The sequence below is a fragment of the Coffea arabica genome, chromosome 8e, assembly GCF_036785885.1.
Source record: "Coffea arabica cultivar ET-39 chromosome 8e, Coffea Arabica ET-39 HiFi, whole genome shotgun sequence".
Taxonomy (NCBI): domain Eukaryota; kingdom Viridiplantae; phylum Streptophyta; class Magnoliopsida; order Gentianales; family Rubiaceae; genus Coffea; species Coffea arabica.
The window spans coordinates 6,760,149-6,774,410 of record NC_092324.1 but is presented as its reverse complement, the minus strand read 5'-3'; positions in this window follow the sequence as shown (position 1 = coordinate 6,774,410).

Genomic DNA, 14,262 nt, shown 5'->3' with positions numbered 1-14,262 from the left:
TCACATGCAATTTTGAAGCACATCTAATTCAATCGTAATAACTAGTGGTTCTTTTCATCCATTTTCTACTTTACATAAAATTTTAAAGGGTCTTGTGACAATTTGTAAAAGTATAGGGAGTTATATGTAATTTGCTCTTTTGTTTCCACACTTTAGCTTGTAAAGTTGTAGAAGTAGAGTAGCACACCAGTCACATTGTTGAAACAATTTTAGAAATGGTTTATTAGATTTACTGTCCCTTCCTGTTATAGGGCAACAGAACTTAAAAAACCATGACCAATGATTTGATTAAGTTAAATGGTTAATAGGTTCAAGAGGAAAGGTATAATGGATGCCAAGAAAGAGGAAGGGCTGTGACCAGCCCTCCTTGTGTGTCCTATGGAAACAGCAATTTAACATTAATTTGCCAATTCGATGGGTTAAATGAGAGCTTGACACAAATGAAATATCCGCCAAAGAGAAGCAATCCAAATGAAATACTGAAAATAGCCCAGAAGAAACCCTATCCCTTCACGACAGGCTCACACGCTCTCCAAGAAGTCAATAAAGGTCGCATAGACCACCCATGCTTGTCCGACGAAGGGCTTGCGAATCTCCAAGTAGAGAAACAAATATCTCCGTATCCCTCAATAAAAAGGCTCGACCAATCTACAATGCAAGATTGAAAATGGGAGCTTAAAAATGAATGAATAGAGCATATTAGTTTGCATGCTTCTTTCCTCGTGACCTAGAAAACTTACTAGAACCTTGAGAAATTACATAAAGGGATAAAGAGCACATTATGAGTTATGATTTAGTGTGTTTAATTTATTGAATTGTTAAGTATTAAATTTAATACACTTGAATATATATCACATTTAGTGATAAGTGAATATCTTATTACTTATTTGGGAGCAAGTTTTACTTAAAAAATTCAGTGTTACGTAATTAATTCATATGTTCAATTTTTAGTTATCAAATGGTTTGAATATGTTAAAATCTAAATCCATTAAATTTAAGCGTTGAATTTGATTATCAAGCAGGGCCTAAGTTGGGTTGGATTAAAAAAATCCACCTCGAAGCCTACCGGTCATTGGTGAAGAAAACTAAATGGGCTAAATTGGCTATAGAAAACTAATTGGAGGACCTAATTGGCCAAATTTACAAGCAAGGACCTAATTTGGCTTTACTAAAATAATTAAAATACTGTCTTTGCCGTTAGCTTGTTAATATGGGTATAATGCCAGACTGGAGCATTAATAAGGAACGCATTAGAGAAATTAAAAGGAAAATGAGATTTAGTACTGAGGTTTATTTGAAATATTTGCACCCCTCATCAAATTTTTTAAACCTACTTTTTTCCATTTGGCATGTGGACTAGTTTAGAGGGCAAAATTTTAAAAAGTTTGAAGTATTATCATATATTAATTTTTGTAAGTGGGTAATAAAAATATGTTCGCAATGCTCCTGATTAGATGATTATGATCATACATTTTTTATATAAAAAAAAGTACATCCAGTTTGAAGCATATATCATTAATTTACGTTGAATCTATCTAACTAATGCTCGGTGAGTATTCTTTGGGGAAGTGTATCAATGCAAAGGAAGATAATAATAAAGATTCATGTGCATTTACATGATAAGTTGAATGTGATTTACGTGTAACGTTCACTTAACACTCTTTGGTAGTGAGCACTCTTTAGATGTAATGTGATAATTAATGTTTGTTTAGCTCTATGTGATTTAGATGCATTTACGTGATAAGTTGAATGTGATAAAGGAGTAATGCCCACTTAGCATAGTTAGAAAAATCCACATGTATTTTATAGTATCTAAATATTAACTATTGAAATTCAATGAATTATATGTATGGCATGGATACATATGTCAAATGTTGACCATCAAAATAAAACATGTAACTGAGTATTGGTTTTAACTACATTACTAATTTCCTATTCAAATTCATAATTACAAGAAAACGGACATTGAAAAACTTCCTATTTCAAGTGTTAATATATATAAAATTGGTATCATTTGTCAAAAAAAAAAAAAAACTCTTGTAATTAACTCTTGTAATTTCAAGTGTTAATATATATAAAATTGGTATCGTTTGTCAAAAAAAAAAAAAAAAAACTTCCTATTTGAAAATATAAAAAATCCTTTGAGAAGTGATATAGACGCATATCCATAAAAACCTCAATAATTTCCTAGGTAATGCTTATGGAGCTTCAAAGAAAAAAAAAACGTTCTTACCATATCACTCCATTTGTTTTCTAAAATTGCTTCTTGAAAATGATACCCTCCACTTGAAACCGTCCCAGGTGGCATGCATGATACAACTTACAAACAACACGTAAAGAATGTTTTGCCAAAGCATGGAAATCACTCATCCAGGCACGCAATCACTAGTTTTAGCGGGGGATGGAATTTGATCATAGTGCTGTTGATAGTTGCTAATGACTAAACCGTTGCAAAAGAAGTATTCATCCCTGTATGGTTCCAGTAGGTTGTCAAACCTACAAGATGCATATTCAAATTTTCTTTTCTCTTTTTTTCCCCTGATTAACCTACACAAGGTCATGTTCCTCGTCAATCTCCCTTATTACCAATTACAGAAGAGATATTCTATAATCAATTTGCCTTGAGTAAATTGGCTACCAAACAAAGTATAAAATGCACTTCTGACTATAGGTTAGGGGTTCAAATTCTTGCACCTAAATCCAAAATTTGTGCACTAGTGAACTACTTTATTCTAGACGTGGTTTTCGTTCACTCTTACCCTTATAACCTATTTGAATCTTTCCCTAGTATAAATTAGAGTGCCAATTGACCCACAAAAAGAGAGGTATTCTGAAAAGTATAATAGAAAAGAATTAGCAAGATGTATGTGCAACAAAAGCAACATGATACATAAGTTTATGGAATAATTTCAGAAACCTCGCCTGAGGATCCTGACAATTTTACTAGCTTTTCTTGAAGTTTGTAAAATTACACAAATCTCCTTTGAGGTTAAGGTTTTGATAATAAAGTTAGTCAAATTAGAAAAAGTAACATTAAAAAAGTACTTTAAAGAGAGAGGTGAAACTTTTATTTCATAAATACCCCTTATGCATGTATATAAGTCATATTAATAAAAGAATAAAAATAATTAAAAGTTAGAAATAATTAATACACACATTTAACCATTCAAAAAGTTTATATTTAATAAATTAAATAACACAAATAAGCAACAAAACTATACTAATGATTATAAGATTTAGCAAAACAGACTTGTTACCCCTTTTAACATGATGTTTGCTATGATTCTCATGATTTTGAACAGAAAAATTTTCAAATTTTTTTCTTCCTTTCAATTTTTTTTAAAACTCTTAAAGTTGTGACAATTGTAAAGTAATTTCATGAAAATAAAGGAGGCAATTGTAAATAATTTCATGGAAATAAGGGAGAAAGAAGGGAAAAAAGGCAAAATTAAAAAAATTTTCGATTCAAAATCACAAGAATCATAGTAAACATCATGTTAAAAGAAATGATTAGTCTGTTTTACTAAATTTTGTAATCATTAGTGTAATTTTGTTGCTTATTTATGTTGTCTAATTTATTAAATATGAATTTTTTTGAGTTGTTAAATGTGTGTATTAATTGTTTCTAACTTTTAATTATTTTTATTCTTTTACTCATTCTGCTTATATACATGCATAAGGAATATTTATGGAATAAAAATTTCATCTCTCTCCTTAAAATACTTTTTTAATGTTACTTTCTCTAATTGGACTAACTTTGTTATCAAAGTCATAACCTCAAGGGAGGTTTGTGAAATTTTACAAACTTTAGGCGAGGCGAGTGAAATTATTAGAAACCTCAGGGGAGGTTTTTGAAATATCCCTAAGTTTATAACATGATACGAAGTATGTACAACACTATTTATGAACTGACTGATGAGAAAACTTGTGTATTATATTCTGTGTTAACAGAATTCTTAAACATCAATCTCTGATTAATGTTGCTTGATTGATGTTCAAAGTACCAGTTAATCTCATATTTTAGGCATGTATTGCCTTCCAACAAGAACCAATTTGCAAATACATGGGTTCACCTATACTTCTGCCACAGTGCTCACCTCCTTGCTTGAAATTTACAAGCATCATCTAAAAATCGAACTCAAAATGTAAATGTTTGAAGATTCGATCTTTGTCATATGTAATAAACTGACAGCATTAGCAACACCTTATAAAAATTATTGAGAATGAAATTTAATTTAAGAGTTGAACACCTACAAAGTTAGATATCTTCACAACTTTTAGAAACGTGACCATATATGTACAACCACAACATTGATTTAAACTAATCCTCATGTTTTGGAATCAAAGGAATTAACAACCATATTTAGGAAAGTTAATATCAAATAATCTTGGCTTAATTTCAACGGTAATATATCTATGTAATTATCCCATTTTTTTCTATTGAGTCAGCTACAAAGTAAAGGAAGATTGTAGACATCTCAAATTGTCAAAACGAAGGGATACACATAAATGTATATAGTTGTAACTGACATATAAAAATCTCATTGGTAGGTTATACTTTTTTTTTTTTTTTTTAAACCGAATTTGAAAAGTTCAAAATTTTCACGTAATAAAGGTAATATCAGTGCAAAACATAAATGGTCATATAAGTTAGATGAAATCAACTGGAATGAGGACTCAATGATTCATTGATACAAAGAAGTACTGACTTAGATTATAGTGTGACATGTCAACGGTAAAGGAAAACCACATATTTTCTCAAAAAGAAAAAAGCATTTAACTTTTCTTTAACCATGTGCAAATTTGGATAAGTGCGTGCAAGTCATTGCTATTAATGCACACATTTTTACATATATCTGTACAAAACTTTGTCAAACATATTTTTTTAAAGAATTTCACGAGCACGAATTAATTCAACAGCAAACAAAATATTATATAATGGTTGGCATAGACTATGATATTGGCTATGGTAGTAAAGTTAGATGACAAAGTAATATTTCCCCAATTTAGTGAACAGTAAAATTTCCCCCATTTAGAGATCATGTCAAACTTAGACGCTCTTCATGAATTTTGAAACCTTCTTTTCCCTTCCCCGAAATTTTGCCGTGTTCATAGACGTGAAATGTGAACCTAAAATCACCTACTTATAAACTCAAATCTTATTATTTTATTGACTTGCTTATACATCTCACCGGCCGCCTTAGCAGATTTTTGGAGATTATATAGATGCACATTTTATGGATACTTTAGTTAAAAAAATGTGAGCCAATTATGAAATTCTGTGTGTGTATATACATATATATATATACATGCATATATATACATACATACATACATAAGTTTAAATAACATTAATGTTGTTGGTCTATGTGTTTAAGAAAGTTTTAAAATTGTCTATCATAACTACTGCCAATAGCTCCTTAATCATGCTTCTTAGCAAAATACTTTTACACAATTTAATAAATTCTTATACAAACAGTTTGACAATTAATACAATTGTGGCAAATTAATCCTAATGGACAATAAGAATTTACTGCAATATCCTTGATATATATACTAAGAAAAAAAAACTTTATTGCACATGTAAAATAACATAATGTATAAACATAGGGTTTAGCTAATCGGTGATCCGAGGGTACTCGTCATCTTAGGTGTTAATTTTTTGACAAAAGTGAAATTAATTTAGAAAAGTGTTTAAAAATGCATAGGTTGCAAAAAATGTGAATATGTGTATTCATATGATAAATTAGATGTAATTTAAGTGTACTAATGAGTGTTCTAGAATCGTCAATTGGAAAAATCCATGTACTTATCTAAGAATTAAGAACATAAATCTTTTTCCTTCTTTAAGATCATGTTAAAGAACCACTTAAAACACAAGGGAACATGTTAATAGAATAATAGTTCAATTAATTTTTTACTTTTATTTATCAAATATTTGATTAAAAGTGATTATCTGTTTAAGGCACCCAAGTATTTTTTGAATATTTTTCTTTTGTCACAATTTATTGCAATATCTATTGTTTTATTAATAATGATTTATATGTCATCTTTAATTGGAAAGAATTTAGCTAGTGCATGATGCACAAAGTCAAATAGTATTTGTTTGCATTTCTAAAATTTTTATTATGTTTTCAAAAACTACATCTTAAGTAAATAGTGAAAAAAAATCTAATAGTCTTTGTTTAATTTTTTTAACATGTTATATATAATTTGACATTATTGTATTTTCTTGGTTAAAGTGGAATTTAGTATAGGTTCTTTATTGTATGAGTAGAATACCAATTAGTAACTATTTTAGTGTTAAATAAGACATAATTATTCATAGTTATATAAAATCTCAAAATTAATGTTTTATAGCCATTTCTAAACAAATGCAAGTTTTTTAAGAAATTATACACTCACAAAGATAGGTGCATGTGCGCGCACACGCACAAACACACATGCCCACAGATGTGTGTGTATGTGTGTTTATGGTATGTGTGTTTATAAATGTATGTATGTATGCATATATGTGTGTGCATGTGTGTGTGTGTGTATGTATGTGTGTATGTATGCATGCATGTATATGTGTGTGGGTGTACATATTGTTATTCTGCTCCATTGTTTGAACCTAAAGTATTTATGTACACAATTTTTTTTTAATTTTTTCTCTAACCAATAAGTCCAAGGTTCAAATTTGTTTGATGATTTCTTAGCTTAGAATTGAGAGAAATTCAATATGGACAAATAGTATAACTAATATCTCATAATAAGTGCTCGTAATTGGCATCAAAAGGATTATCGGTTTAATCAGCAATAGTAATAATTTTTTTTTGAATTTCAAAAGTAATAAGTTTAGATTCTCTAAAGTTTCTTAATGTGTAAAAAGGAATTATTTTGGCCTAAACTATTTCATCACACCAAATTTTTGGCTCATGTTGCTTGGAATTTTATCATCATAAACCTTTATTATTACCAATGCTCATCATTATAGTTGCATATAATTATACCATTTTAAACTCACTTTGATGAAAGTGTAGATCACAACCTTTACTATCATTGGAGTGTATGTTGAGACAATCCTCTAAAATTTAAGTATGTCTTGCATTTCATTAAAATTAGGAGGTAAGGTCTTATGTTTCACTCCATCATGTACTATTTTATACCACTTAATTAACACTGCTTAAAAGAAATATTTACTTAATATAAATTTGAGATAAACATGTGGTATATGCTTTATACACAATCATTTCTACTAATATTTTTATAGATATATAGTAAAATTATTCTGTAGCTCTTACATCATTATGTACATTATATTCTTGTTCTTTAGATACCATTAATGAATTTTGACAATACATTTTGTATGTACATAAATATTATATTTGTATAAAAGAAAATTATAATACATAATTTATTATAAGGATTTTTTTCCTAAGTGATAAGTTATTCACGTATCATTTTTTTTAGTGTAAGTGTGAGATTTCGAACCTGGGACCTTTCACTTATCACTTATTATAAGAACTTAATTAAGCAAAAATTAAAAAAATTAAAAACTAAAGGCGATCAAATAAAAATATCACTAAAAAAATTATATACCCTAATTGCGAACAACCAACTTTTCCTCTCTCTCTCTCTCTTCCCTCCCACACATATACACACACATGGATTTATATGTATGCATCATATATAAAATGTGATCATAGATATGATTTCACTTTAAACGTCATTAGTGAGGTTTTAGAAAAGCCAACCAGGTTTCAATTGCAAAAAGTATTTAGGGTAAATGACAAAGTTTGTAACGTAAATAAAAGCTATATACAAGAAACAAAACAAGGTAGAAAGATAGTTCATCAAAACACGCAAATATTTTCAACCCTTAAAAGTGGATCTTCTTAATATAAACACATCAGCACAAACCATGCTTTGCAACATGTGTTTGGTCTCGCCCTTGCATGTTGAATTATTTTCTTTCTCGTTTCAAATAGTCCCAAAATGAAATTAGATTCTAGTTCTGCTATAAAGAAAAGAGAAATGCAAAGATAAGTATTCAATTGCAACCACCCTATTCTGTCTTTTTCCATTACTTTCTTATAGTTATAACCGTGTTAAGTGCATTTTCGTGCTTATCACCTTAACTCTTGTCACTTTTTAGCTATTGATCTCCAAGTACTTCTTTCTTTTATATTTTTTCTCAATTATTCTATGAAATGGTGATCATATATCGAGGTAAGAAAGAAAATCTTCACACCCACAAATTTGTTGTTCAATCATGCATAATGTAATTTAGCTAGAGCCAATTTCATGTAATTTTTTATGATCTTTCTTATATTTATCTTTCTTGTATTTTGTCATTCCCCTTTTTCATAATTTTTTTGACCACTTCAAATTTTTTAAAAACTAACGCGCAAGGTATGCACTTGGTTTTTTCTATTTCATATAAAAGAAAAGATAAATCATCAAATCAATTTGTATAAAAAAAAATGAGATGAAACAACAAAGAAATAATGAATACTTTTTTTGCATCTGATTTTGTATTGACACCTTTAAATTTTGTCCTCATTAAAATTTCAGGTAAAATTTGAAGCAGAATCATTTGGAGAAAGCAACAAAGAGAATTCAATACTTCCATCAGGCAATGCCACATTGTTTGAGATCACCCACATTGCTTGATTTATTGATTTTCTCTCAAAGGTATGCATATAATTTTTTGAATCTCATTTGCATACATTATCTATTTTTGAGATCAATCTAATCTTTTATGCATTAATTAAGATTGGATGTATAACCTCATATTTTTCAACCATAATAAAACCATATTGATATGAATGTAGATAGTACGATTGAGAGACATACATTCAAAAAATATTAATATTACAAATCTATCATTTACTTGTTCTTTAATTGCATTCCTTGAGTAGATAAGATTTTTAGTTAACTAATTTTGCAACTAATTAATGTTGAAGAAAATTTAGTTTGCATATAATTTTTTATCTTGTATTCTCTGGGTGCTAGGGATAGGTAAATATTTCATAGATGTTTCATTTCTATTATTGATGTTTTCCTAGTATCATATTTTTCAAGAGTTAAACCTTTCAAAAAATTAGTAAAAATAAAATTTTGATTTGAGCAATTATTAATGCTTCACAGTCAAAATCTTGCACCATTGTATCTGTTTTATCTGTCTCTATCTACCAACCAACATATACTACAAATTTTGGGTGACGTGTAATCATTTTAGTTTGTCTATTTGTGAATCGAATTTTACCTTTTTGTTATATAATTTTGTTATTGATTTGTTGAAATGTCTTATTCTTTGAAAAGTATTCTTTGACTAATTAATGTAAAATAATTTTGAATTTCATTTTGAGTTATGTAATTAGTTGCCTAAGTTTATTATATATAGTTGTTGCACATACATATAACAATATATATAACTTAATCATTTAGAATATAATTTTTCATATTTCTAATTTTAATGAAATTTTGTTCAAGGTCTTGAATATGTCATCACCTTCACGACCATCAAGATCTCGAAAACCATTACATACTTTTAAGCTGCCTTCACATCTAAAGTAGTCAACAAAAAGCCACAACACTAGTAGCAATTCTACTCGCCATAGTGGCTTTTTGCCAAGATCTTCATCATCATTAAGACATCATGCTTTGTCAGATAAGTCTGCTAGTTTAAGTCAATCAACTGTGCAAGGATCAATTCCCTTATATTTTAAATTTTCAATATCTAGTTCAAGAAGCCAAGCAACATCTTCATACCTTTCCTATTTTGCTATTGAATCTAGCTTTTCTCCACAAAGTATATCAACACAACTGACTTTAATGTGGTTAACAGAGAGACAAATACCATCAATTATCTATTGGAAAGTGGGTATGGTGCTGGTAGTTTCGACAAACAGGGGTTGATTGAAAATATGCAAGTTGACTCTAGTTTGAAGATGATGACTGAAAATTTTGACAAACTTTTATTAGTTTCGGGTATGAACCAAAAAGATGAAGAAGAGAAGGATAGAAAGGAAATGAAAATGGAAAAGAAGTCATTCAAGAAATTTGTTAGCGCCAATAAGAAGAAACTCCGAAAAGTGAAAGATATCCTACTGGCTATTGCACTTGAAAACAAGAAGTCCACATTTTGGAGTTTTCAACCAAAAATGCATAGTGACAAGAATCAAAATTTGAATTTGGAGAAAATTGTGGGGTCCTCATATGATAATCAAGGGAATCCTATCCAAGAAAACAATGGCAAGCAAATTAAGGCAACTGGAAAAAGTAAACCAGGTAGTATTAATGAAAAGAAAACAAATGAGTATGAGAAGGAGAAGAAGAAGAACAAAGAGAAAAAACCAATGCGGGAGCAATATATAGATATAAAATTGCCAAAATTCTCAAGACAGCTAACCCCTCAAGAAATCGCAAATGATATCTTTACCATGACTGGATCTAGACTTCTACAAAGCCAAAGAGGAGGACCAAGAATATCCAAAAAAAAGTTGATGAAATGAACAATCACTTTCTTTTGAACATCCTATCATATTTTTTTGCAAATATTACTTGCACACATGTGCATATACATATGTGTAATTTTCTAAATCTTACATAGTTTTGGTGTTTGTTTTTTTAGCAAGTGACTCCTGGATTATTATTGGAATCAATTGCTGTTGAACGCTATGCAATCAAGCAAAACATTAGAAAGGTTTAGTTTGATTTATTTTTCACTATTATACATATTTCTTAATGGTAGCAACACATTGATTTTTACATATTTGAAATGCATTGCAAGGCAAGTAAGAAAGCTGGCTACTACAATGCTATTTGAATTGGTGTAATCAAATGTAATAGAATAAATTGTAGATCCTTTGTGACTATATTTTTTTAAATTGATGAAACAAAGTTGAAAGAAAGTTGTTTTTGATGATGTATTTAAAGAAACTATTAAAGTCATAATGATTTACCTTAGATTTTCATGTACAAATGTTGGTATCTCCTCAATCCTTGTTTTTATCGCCTTGTATTTATGTAGTTTGCTATAATAAATCTGATAGTTAGTAAAACTTTGGTAAAATAATAACATTAATATCCATGAACTAAGCTATTAAAATTTATATAGCTTACTTTATTAACATGTAAAGTCAAGCTACATTGACAACCAATCTCATAATACAATGCAAGTTCTAACAACTTAAGAGAACAAATACTGGCTCCGTTTAGATTGGCCTAATTTTCAAAAATAGTTTTTTTAAATACAATATTACAATAATACACAAACAAAAACACTTCATCTATGTAATATATCAAAAGCAACTTACAAATATATAAAAAAAATTAAAAAATAAATTCTACAACATTTCCACCACCACTACCCCCCTTCCTCCTTCCCTCCTCCTTCTCCCCCATTTTCCTTCTCCCTCTCCTTCCCTCTTCACCCCTCCCCTCTTCTCCTTCTCTTCATTTCCTTGCCACCCCTTGCCCCTTCTCTTCCCTCCGATTTGACCTTGACCAGATCGCGACAAGAGGGCTGCAACTTGGTTGAGGCTAGATTGGCAGGCCGGGGAGGGGGGCGGAGGGAACGGGGTGGGAGGTGGCAGGAAATAGGAGGGGAGGAGGAAGAGGTAGGAGGAAGAGGGAAAGAGAGGACAAATGACGGGTTTTTACTTTAAGTGCAAGTTTAATTCCGATTTTACACCCGTTGGACTGCAAGTATACAGGTCGCAATTATAGTACAAGATGTGTATCGGGTCGATCCCACGAGGAGCAATTAAAACAATTATTAGATACTAATTTACTCTATTATTTAGACTCACAATTAATTTGAGCAGAAACTTCAGATTTTAATTCAACTACAAAAATTCTTAAATAGATAAATGCAATATCTCAAGGGGAGTAGAATTCACTAAATATTAAGATCTAAGGATGTAGATTCCACTTATGACACAAAAGATCTAAAATGAATTAATTCAACACTTGTTACTGCTCTTGTTTAACCAAGGATTCATTTCCAGAAATACCAAAATCACATTCTCATGATAATAATGGGTTAAAACAGATTAGTTTGTCCTAATCTCTTGGTAAATACTAAATCTGTTCTTATTCACACATGAAATGCAGATTTCATCCACTTGAACGTATTTCTATTCTCATGAATATACAACTCAAGTTCTACTTGTGTCATTCCATTATTTTTACCATTTCTCAATGAATAAAAATAACTATAAACCTGCTATTGGTGATCAAGCAACAACAAGTAATCCAACATACACAAGTAGATAAGTTAATACAAGACATAACAAGAATGAATAACAATCACTTCATATCATTTGGCCATAAGTTTCATCTACTCCCTAGATAAAGAAAATTAGCTACTCATGAATGATAAAACACTCATAACTTCATTAATGTAAATCATCATGAATTACAAATACAAACAGAGTAAAGAAAGTCTTAGCCAAGATATGGTGAAGCCTTCCAAAAATCTCCTTTGTCTTGAACTTAGATGATTACAAGATGAAATCTCAATTGCCCCTTGCAAGTACCTAGCTAGAGAGAATATGTTTTTCTGTAAGAAGCTAAGCTACGAATGGTTCGCCAGACCTCCCTCAATGTCTCTGCATAAAAACTACTCAAAGGCTTATTTTTCCAAGTCAAATTCCAACTTTTGATTCCCCAAATCTAACTTTGTTATAATTGTCAATAACCAATATTTTTGACTTGAAAATAAGCCACTTTTCTTGCCCTTTTGTCTTCTGAAGCATGTGCACCGAATTCCCTTGCATCTTATAGCTGGAAAGTGGTGTGAACACAAGAGAATTGGCTGAGTCAAATTGCAGAATTTCGGCTATAAAACGCGCCTACACAAAACGCGGCATAACTCGCGTTTTGTATACTCGCGTTTTCACTCTGGCCTTATTTCAACTGCGATTTTCTCATTGATAAAGGCCAAACTAGCTTTTGTGCAAAACACAAAAGTTGTAGCCATTTGTGTTAGCTTTCCAATGCTTCAAGAATCATCCAAATCGGAGCTTTGTAGCCTGAGATATGATCGAAATACTGTCACCTGTTCAAACCTCTGTTTTAACTTCCGACCACAGGGTGCAGCTTCTGTATTCCAACGTTTTGCCCATGAAGATGGCAGAAATGGATTTCGATATCTTCATAAGAATTGTAGGTCTCTTTCTTAGCTTTAAAATGGTATAAAAATCACCTCAATCCGATAAGTGTAGCTCCAGATATGGTCAAAATACTGAAAAGTGTCAAAACTGACTTGTATTGCATTTCCTCACTTGAACGTTTTTCACTTCATTCTTCTTGTTGCCACTTAAATTCATCACCAAATCTCTATTTTTCACCTCAATTGACCTCCTTTGGTGATTGATTCATTATTCCTGCATAAAAATGAAGTTTTTACTATTAAAATCAATAGAAATGCAATATTATCCACTTTTACCAAAAATATATAATTTTACCAAAAACCTCTTTATTTTAATTATAAAACTAAATAATCAACTCAAAATTAACTAATAAAATGCACTTAAAAATACGTAAAATAAACTCTTATCAAATACCCCCACACTTGAATCATTGCTTGTCCTCAAGCAATATAAAATTCTAACCATCAATGATCCAAAAATTGAAAATAAACATATGTAGTATTTCAACTCCATTTCCTTGAATCAAGGTAAATAACCCTTATGTGATCTTTCCATTAAGTTCAAGTACTCATAATATCAAGCAAAGAAGAGCCAAGTATACCATAATTTTACCAATTCAACTCAACTTCTTATTTTTATCCAATTTCGCAAGCAAGCAACTCCTATAGTCAATAAAGATGCTAACTAATCTCATGATCAACTTCTTATTTTTCTTAAAGAGGGATTTAATTTACTTTTTATATATATATATATATATATATATATATATATATATATATATATATTTTAAGGATTAAATATTACTTAAGTTGTGAAAAATGCCTTTTGACGCGAAGATCAACATTTTTAGATGCAGATCCCCGGTTACTCAACATTTCACATACTCAAGTTGCTTTGCATACTCTTAATTCAAGTACCTTTTTACGCGAATGTCGACATTTGTAGATGCCAACCCCCGGTTACTCGGTACGAGAATCATTGGAGTAGAATAACCATTTTTTTTTTTTTTTTAACAATATATAATAAAATTCCCTCTAAGAGTAATCATGAGAAGAGTATGACACTTATTAACCATATTAATTTCTTATCTTATAAAATTAGATAAAAAGAAGAATTTTCA